Source organism: Ornithodoros turicata, chromosome 1, assembly GCF_037126465.1.
Source record: "Ornithodoros turicata isolate Travis chromosome 1, ASM3712646v1, whole genome shotgun sequence".
In the NCBI taxonomy this organism is placed as follows: domain Eukaryota; kingdom Metazoa; phylum Arthropoda; class Arachnida; order Ixodida; family Argasidae; genus Ornithodoros; species Ornithodoros turicata.
This window is the reverse complement of record NC_088201.1, coordinates 90,889,482-90,901,743: the sequence shown is the minus strand read 5'-3', so window position 1 is coordinate 90,901,743 and position 12,262 is coordinate 90,889,482. Positions and strand designations below refer to the sequence as shown.

Genomic DNA, 12,262 nt, shown 5'->3' with positions numbered 1-12,262 from the left:
TTTTGTTCTCGCAAACCGTTCGGGAAGTATAAGAATTTGATGAAGCATTGTAGATGATGTAGTTTAATGAAGTGTTTGATGAAGCATTTGTATGAAGTATATTTCTTGCCTTCTTTAACTCTGGCTTCCTTAATTCTATTTGAAGGGGATGTCCTGTTATGGCTTATCGTGTGTTTAATCACTATCAACGTGTGCTATCTGTTGCCATCGCACGCGGTTAGCCTTGAACTTGTTTACTTGGGCATGCCATACTTAAGCGTCGTATCACGGAAATAAAGGATTCCTTCCCCTGCTCAAAGCTGGCAGTTACTCAGCCAGACACCTGGGAGACACGACAAACCCAGGAAAAACCCCAGATAGCACAGCCAGTGCTGGGATTCGAACTCATGTCACTCCCAGTCTAGGCGTGGAAAGTGGTCATCCTAACCACAATGCCACGGAAGCTGGTAGTATATTGACCTAGCTGCATAGTGATATGCATAGAGTAGTGCATTCGTTTCTAACCGAACCACTTTGACACAGAAATAATTTGGTTTGGGTTTGTGCATTTTCTTCTCATTGACATGGAAACTCGCTTTTCGGACAATGGATGGTTCAGCAAGGTACAAACCATATGTTGCCCATGTATTTTTGTCTCGTCATTATGTACACTATCAGCGGCAAGCCTCTCCACACATTCTACAGGGGAACTTTTGAAAGTAGAATGCTCTACTGCAAAAAGGGAAATATTTCTTCTCTCCTTCACAGCCTTCCACAATAACTATAAGAGGAAAGTGGGTTATTTGTGGATATGAAGGTCCTGGAAAATCCATTATGACGACATGACTGTTCCAACCATGTCCACAGACGATTGAGCCACATGCAACTGAGTTGTGACTTGCTCGGCAGCTTAGGAGGACATAGGCTGTACAGTTGTCAAGGCAAGTTGTCAGGATCTGGTGTCAATTACTTGAGCAATGCCATGCCAATGGTCACAACTGCTATGGCTCAAGCAGGAGTACAAATGTCTCTTCGATTCTTTGTGGACAATGGTAATGAGCAGCAGGCTCTACATGTTGTAGATATGTTGCTAAGCATAAATCGATGGGCGACCTAGCATAGGGACTGTACGACAAACTTTTGGCGCTGCGATGCAGCCTCCTCAGAGAGTTCCTTGTGTGATAGCCACCAGGTAGCCAGCTTTATTGTGCGAGCGTCTATTTTTTTTCCTTGACACACTAGAATTGTTGCATCGCGAACTGTGCAAGCATGTAAAAGAACCCTTCACTAGAGACAAGATGTTTCATTTCTAGTAATTTCTATGAAAGTGAAGAACCCGAATGAGGACCAGGAAAATGAATAATGATTTATAATAATGATTCTCAAGATATTGGAAACACACACAGACTTTTCGTGACTGAATCAATAGACCATTTTGTATGCATTTACCTTCTGATGCTGAGTCATGTCTGTGCCCCATACAAACAAAAAGTGTTGTTTGGCTCCATCTTCGCTTCTATAATTGCATGTTCATTTGAAGAGTTGCCTAGAGGTTCCTCTTGAATGTGGCACATCCCAGCTGTCTCCCCTGAAACACACAAGCGAAAAGTAAAACTTGTCGTATTGTAAAGCTTTGAGTAAAGCGACAGTCATCTCCCATTTCGGTTAGTCACTTTTCTGAATCCAGTTACCATAATTTCACGCGTGTAAGCCGCAGGGCTCGTTTCTAGGAACGATTTGAAAGTTTTCGGGCAGATAAGCTGCAGAAAATAGGACGCGACTGATATGCGCGACAAAAGAGACCATAGAGAAAGCCATAAAACCTGTGGTCCGTACTCCAGGGTCCGCATAGTGTACAACAAAGGAGGTCAGTTCTAGTGTTCTACCACAATCGGATTGTACCCTTTTTGTGTGTTTTTCATGAATCGACGGATCAGTGGCCTTCCAGAAGACATGAATCACTGTCACCACTTTCATTAAAGCTGCTCAAGGGCAGGCACCTGGGTCATTCCATGCCAAACGTCCCAGACATTGCGCTCGACCATCCCCAATTTCTTTCAAATAAATTGTGGTTGATTGTTCCCATGCAGCCAATGTACTCCCGGCTTATTTTTGCCGCAAAACTTTTTTTCGCGCCATGGCCGCCTCTTGAAGATTGAGATTTGACATGTAACCTACCTGGCGAAAAAAAAATTCTAGCAAAATAGCTTATGCGCGAATTCCAACCAAATCTCTTCTGAGTGAAGGCAAAGCATAATACTTTCGTGCCAAGACCAGTTGAAGGTTTATGGACACTTTATCGAGAGTTTATGCCCCGAGAAAACTGAAAACTTTCGGGAACTTTTGGAATTTTTTACGGAACTCTGCAATGTTTTCAGAGCTATTTAAACTGTTTAGCTCTGCTGTGTAGGAGGCATAGAACGTGCTAAAATATTTTGAGGCACGCAGACTTGGAAGAGTACGCAGAAAGAAATCATGAATTTCGGAAATATTGCTTTTTACCACATATTCAGCCATCAATTGCACACTGAGGTGGTCCTGATAAAAATATGGGACAAATTGCTATTTCATAGTGTGCCCCTTGAACATTTATTTTACAAAGTTTCAATGAAACACTTTTTGTTTTAGCAGCGAAAACAAAGTTTTGAACTTGACCACCCCCGCACTCATCCGGCATTGCCCCTCAAGGCTGCTTCACCCGAAGACGCATCGCCGCTGCTGCTGCCAAACGCATACGGGAACTGTCCAAACCGATTTGCGTTGCCTGCAAAAACAGGTTTTATCTACAAATTAACTTTCGAAGCTTCAGGTTCTCATGATACCAGCCTTCTGAGGTGGCGCTGTACACAAGGAGCACTGGAGCCAGGGATGTACTTCGACGACGACGGGTCGGCGTCTATTACATCTGGCTCACTTTGATCGGAGGTGACACCGTATTCTAGAGCTGGCTCCTTATATTCAATTACTTCACTTGGACAGTTTTAAGTCTTCCCTTCTCTTATTGTGTTCTTTGGTGATAGCCGAAGTTATTGTTGTTGTCGACTAGTGAAGGAGCTGTTTTTCTTTTCTGTGTTTCTCCATAACTTTGTGTGTCTCTGTTTCTTCTTCTTCCTATTTGTTCGTTTCTCTTTGCTTTTGGGAATAGCAAGCCTCCATCATGACTAACATTTCCCTTCCTTTTTTTTATCATCATTAAACATATCCCCCCACACCCATCATTGCCTGGCACTGTAGCGTCAGTGTTAGTAAGCACTGTGTGCGTCATCGCTCGAACAAATTAGGTTATTCAATAGCCCGCCAGTGCCCGTTGTCACCGAAGTACATCCCTAGGCCCAGTGCTCCTACTGAACTGGGTCGCCGCAGTAGGCCGTTCTCGTGAGAACCTGAAGCTTGGAAGATTAATTTCTTCAATGTTTTGTTTTGTTTCTTTCTTTCTTTTTTGCGCTGAAGAACACATTTCGGTTTGGGCAGCTCCCGTGTGCGTTTGGCAGCAGCGGCGGCGATGCGTCTTCGGGTGAAGCAGCCTTGAGGGGCAATGCCGGATGAGTGCGGGAGTGGTCAAGTTCAAAAATTTTTTTCTGCTAAAACAAAAAGTGTTTCGATGAAACTTTGTAAAATAAATGTTCAAGGGGCACACTATCAAATGCAATTTGTCTCATATTTTTATCAGGACCACCTCAGTGTGCAATTGACGGCTCAATATGTGGTAAAAAGCAATATTTCCGAAATTCATGATTTCTTTCTGCGTACTCTTTCAAGTCTGTGCGCCTCAAAATATTTTTAACACGTTCTCTGGCTCCTACACAGCAGAGCTAAACAGTTTAAATAGCTCTGAAAACATTGCAGAGTTCCGTAAAAAATTCCAAAAGTTCCCGAAAGTTTTCAGTTTTCTCGGGGCATCAACTCTCGATAAAAAGTGTCCATAAACCTGCAACTGGTCTTGGCACGAAAGTATTATGCTTTACCTTCACTCAGAAGAGATTTGGTTGGAATTTGCGCATAAGCTATTTTGCTAGAATTTTTTTTTCGCCAGGTAGGTTACATGTCAAATCACAATCTTCAAGAGGCGGCCATGGCGCGAAAAACATTTTTGCGGCAAAAATAAGCCGGGAGTACATTGGCTGCATTGGAACAATCAACTCAATTTATTTGAAAGAAATCGGGGATGGTCGAGCGCAATGTCTGGGACGTTTGGCATAGAATGACCCACCTGGAAGGTCAGTCTACTCGAAGTTGGACACGCCCCTATTATGCATTGTTCGTGCATTGGCAGGTGGTGCTGTTCCAGAGACACTGTCGACCCTTTTGTTAAAACCAAGGTATGGGGAAAATACCAGGGCAAAATAGTCATCAGATAAGTTGCAGAGCACCCGTGAGAAAAAAAAAATCGCGCATAAGGTGTGGCTAATATGCATGAAATTATGGTACATTCTATTGCAACATCAGTACATATTGCATCCATAATGAAGGTGCCTAAGCAACGGGCAGAAGACAGAGAAAACACAACACGATGCGCTCCACGCTTCCTTTTCTCTGTCTTCTGCGCACTGCTCAGGCACCTTCATCATACAGAGTGTCCCAGAAAATGTGTGATTGAATTATAAAAAAAAAACTACACCACCTAGAACAGCATTCCTTCTTACTAGGTTCTTGCCACTTCCTGACGTGAATGTTGCGTAAATTAGGTTTAATTATGTAAATTTTTGCAAATTGAAGTCTGAAATTTGCCAAGTAATGGCCACTTTTTTACCACACCAATGTGAAGAACAGGTTGAATTTACTCAAATTAATGATAGGGACACGTTTCTGGGACACCCTGTAAAGTTAGTCCACCAGCTAGCCTGTATCTACGCCATTTTATCGTACATATTGCATACAAGAACGTCAGTCCCCAAAACCTTGCTTGGAATCCTCAGCTGCTAAATGATGTCGAATACAGTCAAACATCGTTACAGCAAACTCACTTAGTACAAATTGTCAGTTATTGCAAAGTTGTATTTCAGTTTGGTTGCTTGCACTTTATTCCTATGGCAATTGTATTTTCATAGTAAACTAAGTTTCCCCTTCATCTGTGGATTTATCAGTTAACATGAAGCATCTCAGCAAGACCTCCAAATTCTGCTGCTCTTCCGATGTTCGTGAAGCGCGGCAGAGAATTTCGCTTCAGGGCAAGCTGTTGACAGGATTAGCTTTCAAAGCGAGAAGGCAGCGAGGGAACGATACAGCACACTAGGCAAGTCTCTACTGGCTGTGTGTACCTACCATTTCGGTCACTCCCTCACTCACACTGAGGCCCTTTACTTGTTCATTGTGTGTTTTGTCACTTTACTTGTTCATGTTCCCGTAACGTCCTGCATATGTGACCATGTGCTTTCGGTTTACCGTCAGATCTACACTGCAACGTCATGAAATTGGAAGGCTTGGACACAAAAATGGATATGCTAAAGCAAAAGATCACCTTTTCTTTTTCTATTAAGCATCTGTCACCCTGAGTACACACTTCACTGAAGTATTACTATGACATGATCCAAAAGATAATTTCCTAAATCTTGACTGTCTGAGTAGGACACAGTTTATGGAAACTTCGCTATGACACGTTCCTTAGGGAACATTTAATAAAATATGCACCACCTGATTATGTAATACACAAAAATTTTACCATAGCTACTGCCTCTTGATGGTGACATGTTGCAGTACAGTTGCTTTATCTGGCCCTGTCGATGTAGGCATGCAGCATCAGGAGGTCGCGATTTTACTCTTGAGACGTGACCGCTCAACTTTGGGGACAGCTGCATTTGATGCAGCTCTGTATCCATAAGGCTGGGGCACGATGACTCAAACAGGCAGGAATGAAAGGTAAGGTGTGGTCACATTCTGTCCCTGAAATGACACAACAGAGACAAGTGGGTGACAGAATAAAAAATATCTACGGGGTGTTTCACCTGACACGATACAAATCGTATTAAAAAATCTACTTGTATGAACATTGTGGGGTCAACTTTATTTATATTGGGGGAGATGTTTTTGTTACTTCTGAGCAGTTTGATCCAATTTCGTTTGGGAGAAATTGAACTTTCCCAACTGTACTCCAAAATTTGTCAGGTCAGACTCATCCTTTTTTTTTTCTACAGAAGCAGGAAGCACGCGCAGGATTTGCCGTGCACTACAATACAATCACTACTTTTCAGTTGTGTCCAATGCAGTAGACATAGGCTCGAGAAAGTCGGCCCAGGACACACACGAACACCCCGTCCGCCATTCCTTCTTGCTGTCCTCTCTGCATCTGTCCACGTCTGTACGCCGCTCATAGCCACGGCTCAAGATGTTGACGAGGACCAGAATCCATCGTCAAAAACTTTTTTGGGAGATAATTTACAAATTGACTAATGTACAGCCAGATACATACTGCACATAGTTACCTCCCCAGCAGAAGCACGCCACACACATTAACCACGCCAAGGCTTTCATTCCGTGTCTATCCAAATGCAATTGTCTATAAAGCAATAAAAACGGCGCTGTTTGGTGGTACATTTTAAAAGCGATAAAACCCCAGTGCAGGGGACACGAAAGGACTAATGTAAAACACGTAGATCCTTTTGTGGCCTGCCGTGTTGGTGTTGTTTATTAATTCCCTTGTGTTGCGGGTGGCAGTATACTGGTCAAACTAAATTTTGTGTTAATGTACGTCCGATGGAACATAGAGCTTCGAAAGGAAAGGGTTATGGTAAGCTGGCCGAACACTTAAGGACCTGTTCTGGGTGCGAGCTGCAGTTCAGAAAAACAAAAGTGTTGTTCAAAACTAAGTTAGGGTTCTTCTTTATAAGGAAGCTTTACTGATAAAACAGGCAGGCGAAAGTTGTATTAGCGTGCCTTCTGTGTTGTTGACTGATAAAATTCAGCAATTCATTGAAAATTAACAAGAGGACGGGTTCTCGGGGGGGCGTTTGCTATGGTCCGACACCCATCTTCTCCTGTCCACTTCTCCAACTGTTCTCTCTGTTCCTCTCTCTTTTTTGTGGAGTTCAGGTAACGCGATTTCTTGCAGATATGTCGGTAAAATGATACCCACGTTCTTTTATAACAGGACAAATTACAGAGGAGTAAGCAAAGAGGCACATTACCTTCTGTATTCGTACCAATAAAATAAAATAAAAACACACAAACGCTTTGCACTGAGCTCACTAGCCAGACTCCCACCTCACACTTGCTGCACAGGGGGGTCGTTGGATGTAGTTCCCAATCCAACCTAGTGTTTTCCTGTTGTTGATCAGACAGGTTTTGCGGTTGTTCTTGCATACTTTCTATGTCGATGAACCGTATCTTGAGCAGGAGCGGAGTTGAAAAGCCAATGAAACAACGAATGAGAATGCGACAGCTTTTATTGTCCATAAACATCAACACGGAAAAGATGTAGGGGACAGCTGTAAAACTCGTGTCTCCTTTTTCTAATTTCTTTTACAATCAAGCTCAAACTTATAAACACAAAACTAGTCTCTGACCAACAGTAGAAAAATACTAGCATCCAGCGAACGATATCGCTAGAGAACTAGTGCAGTGAATGACGTCGCTTTTATGGTACTCATTGAATGGCGCGCAATTTTTGGCGCAGATGAAAAGGGCGTATGCAACGAACGGGGAGTGTGAATAGCAGTGATGGCCACTAACTACTTCTACAGTAGTTTAACTAGAACTACTAACAACTTCGCGATGGAGTAGTTTAACTAGTATGTCAACTACTTTTCAGAGGAGTAGATAAAACTACATCTTGAACTACTGCAATGTATTTTAACTACATCTATATCTACTTAACGTTGCCCATCAACATCACTCCCTAGTAGTGTTCTTGGACACCTAAATATGAATCACAAGCAATGATAAACTTTGGCTCAAGCCATTGCTACGATCGTCAAATACAAAGCTTGCGGCGAGATTCTTTCTGTGCCTACTCGATAAACTAAGTTGCAGAATTATTTCATAGCAAATGAGACTTCACTAGGCAAGTAAAGCTTGCGACAAAATCAGAAGTAGTTAGCGCCTGCAGTAACCTAACTACTGTAGTTAACAACTCAAAATAGTAGTTTAACTAGTAGTTGCCACTACATTTCTGCAAGTAGTTGCTAACTACTTTTTAACTACAATCAGGTAGTTTAACTAGTAGTTTAACTGCTGGCCACCACTGGTGAATAGTAACATTCGGTCGGCTGTGATTTGTTTCATCAGTTATCCGCATTCATGCCCCTTTATCTTTGGGCTCACGCGACATGTGAGACAATTTTTCTGCCCGCATCGCCAGGGACCTTTTTTTTTTCCTATACCCGGCATTCTCATACGTATTTGTGCACCCAACGACGCAACAGTTTGTGCGCTACGGCATTACTTTTGACAGGTATCAATTCAAGCGCGATGTCACCGAAGCAAAGTGAATATTGAAAGCGTATGAATAGCCCTCAAGAACCGAGCGGACTCACACAACAGCTCCTATGGCTGCCGCCAGGATTTTCCGTGGCGCAGCACACGCTTTGGACGAAGCGTATACTCTGATTGGTGGCTACTGGCAAAGATAGCCTGGCTCATGAGTCTTCTACATGAGTCTTCAAATGGGCTCCATGAAGGAGACGTTGCCGAGACAAGACCACCTTCCTTGGCATATGATGATAGTTGTCCAAATGCTTTCAGGGACTCGAAGTTATTCCGGTCAGGTATTAGAGCTGCTTTCTATGCTGAGTTCAAAATAAATACATAACTGCAAGAAGTGGAGCTACTGTGGAACACCTGGTTGGACAAATGAGGAAAGAATGGGGCCGGTATAAACATGTTAAGGTACATAAGTTACCAAACGTGTTACAACCATGCACATCCTTTAAAAGAAGCATGATGCACACCCCTTGATCTGAATGTATTTTGCTTCGTTCGTCCATGTTACAAAGAAAACTAGTCCTTATAATTCCTCTTACAAGGTTTCATATATTGATTCTTCATTGTGGTTTTGAAAATGAGTTAACGCTTGAACCCTCCTTTTGTGGTGCACGTTACAACATCTCGTTCATCGACTCCAACGTGAATTCTGTAGGCTAACGTCACACGGCTAGACAAAACTTACTGTTTTCTGAAGGAGAAGTCTCATTTTTCTCAATGAACGTGAGCGTTGGTTCTGTGTTTTGCTCCTTGTGGTTCTGTACTGGTATGTACATTGGAAAATCCTCCGGAACACAGGCTGGTATGCAAATAGTAAAGATCCCAATGGCGCCTACGCCTCCATTGACAGAGCGCATTTATTGCTCCTCGAAGAAAAGGCTGCTTCTAACTATTACTTCAAGCAACTTTGCCATTACTACACGCTCAAAGTTTGTGCCGTACTTCGTTTACTTACCGCCATTCAGGAAATTCGAAACAAAACAAGAAAATATTAGTGTCGATGTCGCTGCAGGGCGCAAACTGTAAAAATGGATAAAATATAACGCCATGTCAAAGAACAATAAGATTGCCGCGTATGGCTCATATTTTGAAGAATTCAATTCTCAGCATGATTGAACTCATGTTAATTTCTGTATACGCAAGAGCAAAGGCGTCATGATCATCACGGTGGTTCACGTCGTCTGCTATTGAAGCAACGCAGTCATTGAAAACTACAAGCAGCAGCGGGATTTGCACCACGTATCTCTTGATGAACAGGTCAAGCTCCTTAACGACGTGGCCTTAACCAATCCTACCACATTTGCATCTGATTTCCGACGGTTTGCTGTCTCTTTGTATGTTCCAGCTTCTTTCTATATCGAAGAAAGATAAAAGTCACTGGAAAGGTTAGCCAGCTATAGGACTGTAGGATGTATGTATTTGTCCTTTCTATGTTGTTCCAGCCTCAGAGCATATCAGATCTCTCTTTCTATATCGTCTGCTGGATAGCATGCCATTTATTAACACTTCAAGTCCGTGTAACGTCAGAAATAATCCACGATAATGGGCTGTGTGCGCCGAACACGCACTGGTAAGGAACTGCCCGTGAGTGGTGTACACAACGAGGGGGTGGGGGAGCGCCTGAAACGATATCGGAGGAACCCGCAGCACGGTGGAGGGAGTTAACCAACAAACAACAAATTGCAATTCGTTTAAAGGGAGACTGCGCAAGGATTCGAAAAAAAAAAAAAAAGATGAGCATCATATTGAACACTCCCTTGATACCGAATACAACATTCGCATTCATTTTGTGCGAATAATGTAATTCGTAAATGACGACAATACCAAACCGAAACCAAAATGCAAAGCTCACAGCGGTTCGCCCGGAGGAAGACACTGCGACGTCACCCAGCATTGTCGTCTGCTACGAAGCTTGCATTCTTCCATGTCGGATGACGACAGCAGTGTTGCTTTCAGCGCCCTCTTGCCTCACAGATGCGAAGCGCTCACTTCGTAATAATTCGTTGTAATAAAATATGTGCACTTTGGGAACGCGATATTTCGTATATGTATGTTCCTGACACCCGAGAGTTACTGCTATGTCACAATCTTTGTGGTGATTTTGTTGCGGAGTCCCACTTTAGGTCGTTTCAAAGTGCGGTCAAATAATCGTCTCCGCTGTGTCTTCGGGTCCACTGAACATGGGCGTACCGAGAGGGGCAAGAGGGGCCGTGCCCCCCCCCCCCCCCCGGAGTTCCAGAGTCCCTTGTGAATATTGCGCTCTTAGTCATTAGGTCATAAATGCATATTCTCACATTTGGAAAAAAAAGCTCTGATCACCCGCATAGCCTCCAACGTTCGCCTCAAGAAAAATATCAAGAAAAGAAAGGTTTGCAAGCCTGATCTCCCCTCTGTCCATCCTGGAATCCTGGAACAGGCTCACCGACTGATTGAGGAAACATAATGACTCCACTGAGTATTTCTACCCCTGGAATAGGAAAAGTAGTAGCTGAACGATATATTGTCGAGCTGAACGAAATACAGCAGAATTTAGAGGGCAGTAGTTGCAAGTCCACGTGGGAACTACGCTAGACGGATATCCCTCAGACTCATCGAATATCATTTCCTCCTAGAAGCCGTGGGTTGCGCTAACTGCGGGGACAGGAAGGAAACAATATCGTTAGGCTACTACTATTTTTGCACCGTGGTTAAAAATACTCGGTGGTGTCATTCACGCGAAACGTTGTGGATGAGACTTCACTCCATGTGACGAAAAACAGCACAATTAGAGGGCAGTGGTTGCAAGTCCACGTGGGAACTACGCTAGACGGATATCACTCAGACTCATCGAATATCATTTACTCCTAGAAGCCGTGGTTGCGCTAACTGCGGGGACAGGAAGGAAACAATATCGTTAGGCTACTACTTTTTTTGCACCGTGGTTAAAAATACTCGGTGGTGTCATTCACGCGAAACGTTGTGGGTGAGACTTCACTCCATGTGACGAAAAACAGCACAATTAGAGGGCAGTGGTTGCTAGTCCACGTGGGAACCACGCTAGACGGGTGTCCCTCAGTCTCATCGAATATCATTTCCTCCTAGAAGCCGTGGGTGGCGCTAACTGCGGGGACAGGAAGGAGACAATATCGTTCGGCTACTACCTTTTATGCGCCGAGGTTAAAAATACTCAGTGGTGTCATTCACGCGAAACGTTGTGGATGAGACTTCACTCCATGTGAAGAAAAACAGCACAATTATACTTCTGTATATGTCGCCACTTACTATCAGGGTTTACAACTGCTTTTTCCCATTTTTCGTGCGTCGGAGCTCAAGTTCAAAGCTAAATTATTGAAATCTGGGATCCCAGGTGGCGCTGCCACTCCCATCATATATAGTGTCACTTCTCTAATCCCTACCCGTCTTTCGTCTTTTGACGTCCGTCGGGGACAAGTTTGCCGCTTTGTTCCTCCGTTAGCTTCAGTTTATTTTTGTTTCTTACTTAGATTAATTATCTTGCGTCTCTCAGTTTTCCTTTTTTACCCCTTCTCGGTATAGGTAAGTTACCTTTCTCGTTGAAATAACCTGTTGGACAGAGATAACTTTGGAGGGACGTGTGTCCCCGCCACTTTCGGTTCGCTCTGGAAAACGCGGGCTGCACCTTTTGCAACTTGGCTGGACGGCCGTATAAGTCTGCAATTATTTTGTTGGTGCTTGCAATAGTCTAAACTAGTGCTGCTTACGACTTAGGCTGGACGGCCATATAAGTCTGCAGTTTCCTGTTTGCGCTTGCAATAGCCTACACTAGTACTGCTTGCGACTTAGGCTGGACGGCCATATAAGTCTGCAATTACCTGTCTGCGCTTGCAATAGCCTACACTAGTGCTGCTTA

The 12,262-nt window shown here is 43.5% G+C and overlaps 1 long non-coding RNA gene across 3 annotated transcripts in view; it reads right to left on the bottom strand.

The window, feature by feature from the left end:
* LOC135378460 (uncharacterized) overlaps positions 1-9,367 on the bottom strand; it is a 66,658-nt gene extending 57,291 nt beyond the window's left edge. For 2 of the 3 annotated variants that reach the window (XR_010418392.1, XR_010418394.1), the window contains exons 1-3: positions 9,080-9,367; positions 5,639-5,859; positions 1,429-1,567 (exon numbers count right to left, since the gene is read on the bottom strand). This is a non-coding gene — a long non-coding RNA (uncharacterized LOC135378460). Of the gene's footprint in view, positions 1-1,428; positions 1,568-5,638; positions 5,860-7,176; positions 7,914-9,079 lie in introns of those variants that run through there. The other variant, XR_010418393.1, reaches the window with a different exon arrangement.
* Between the last annotated feature and the right edge of the window lie 2,895 nt (positions 9,368-12,262).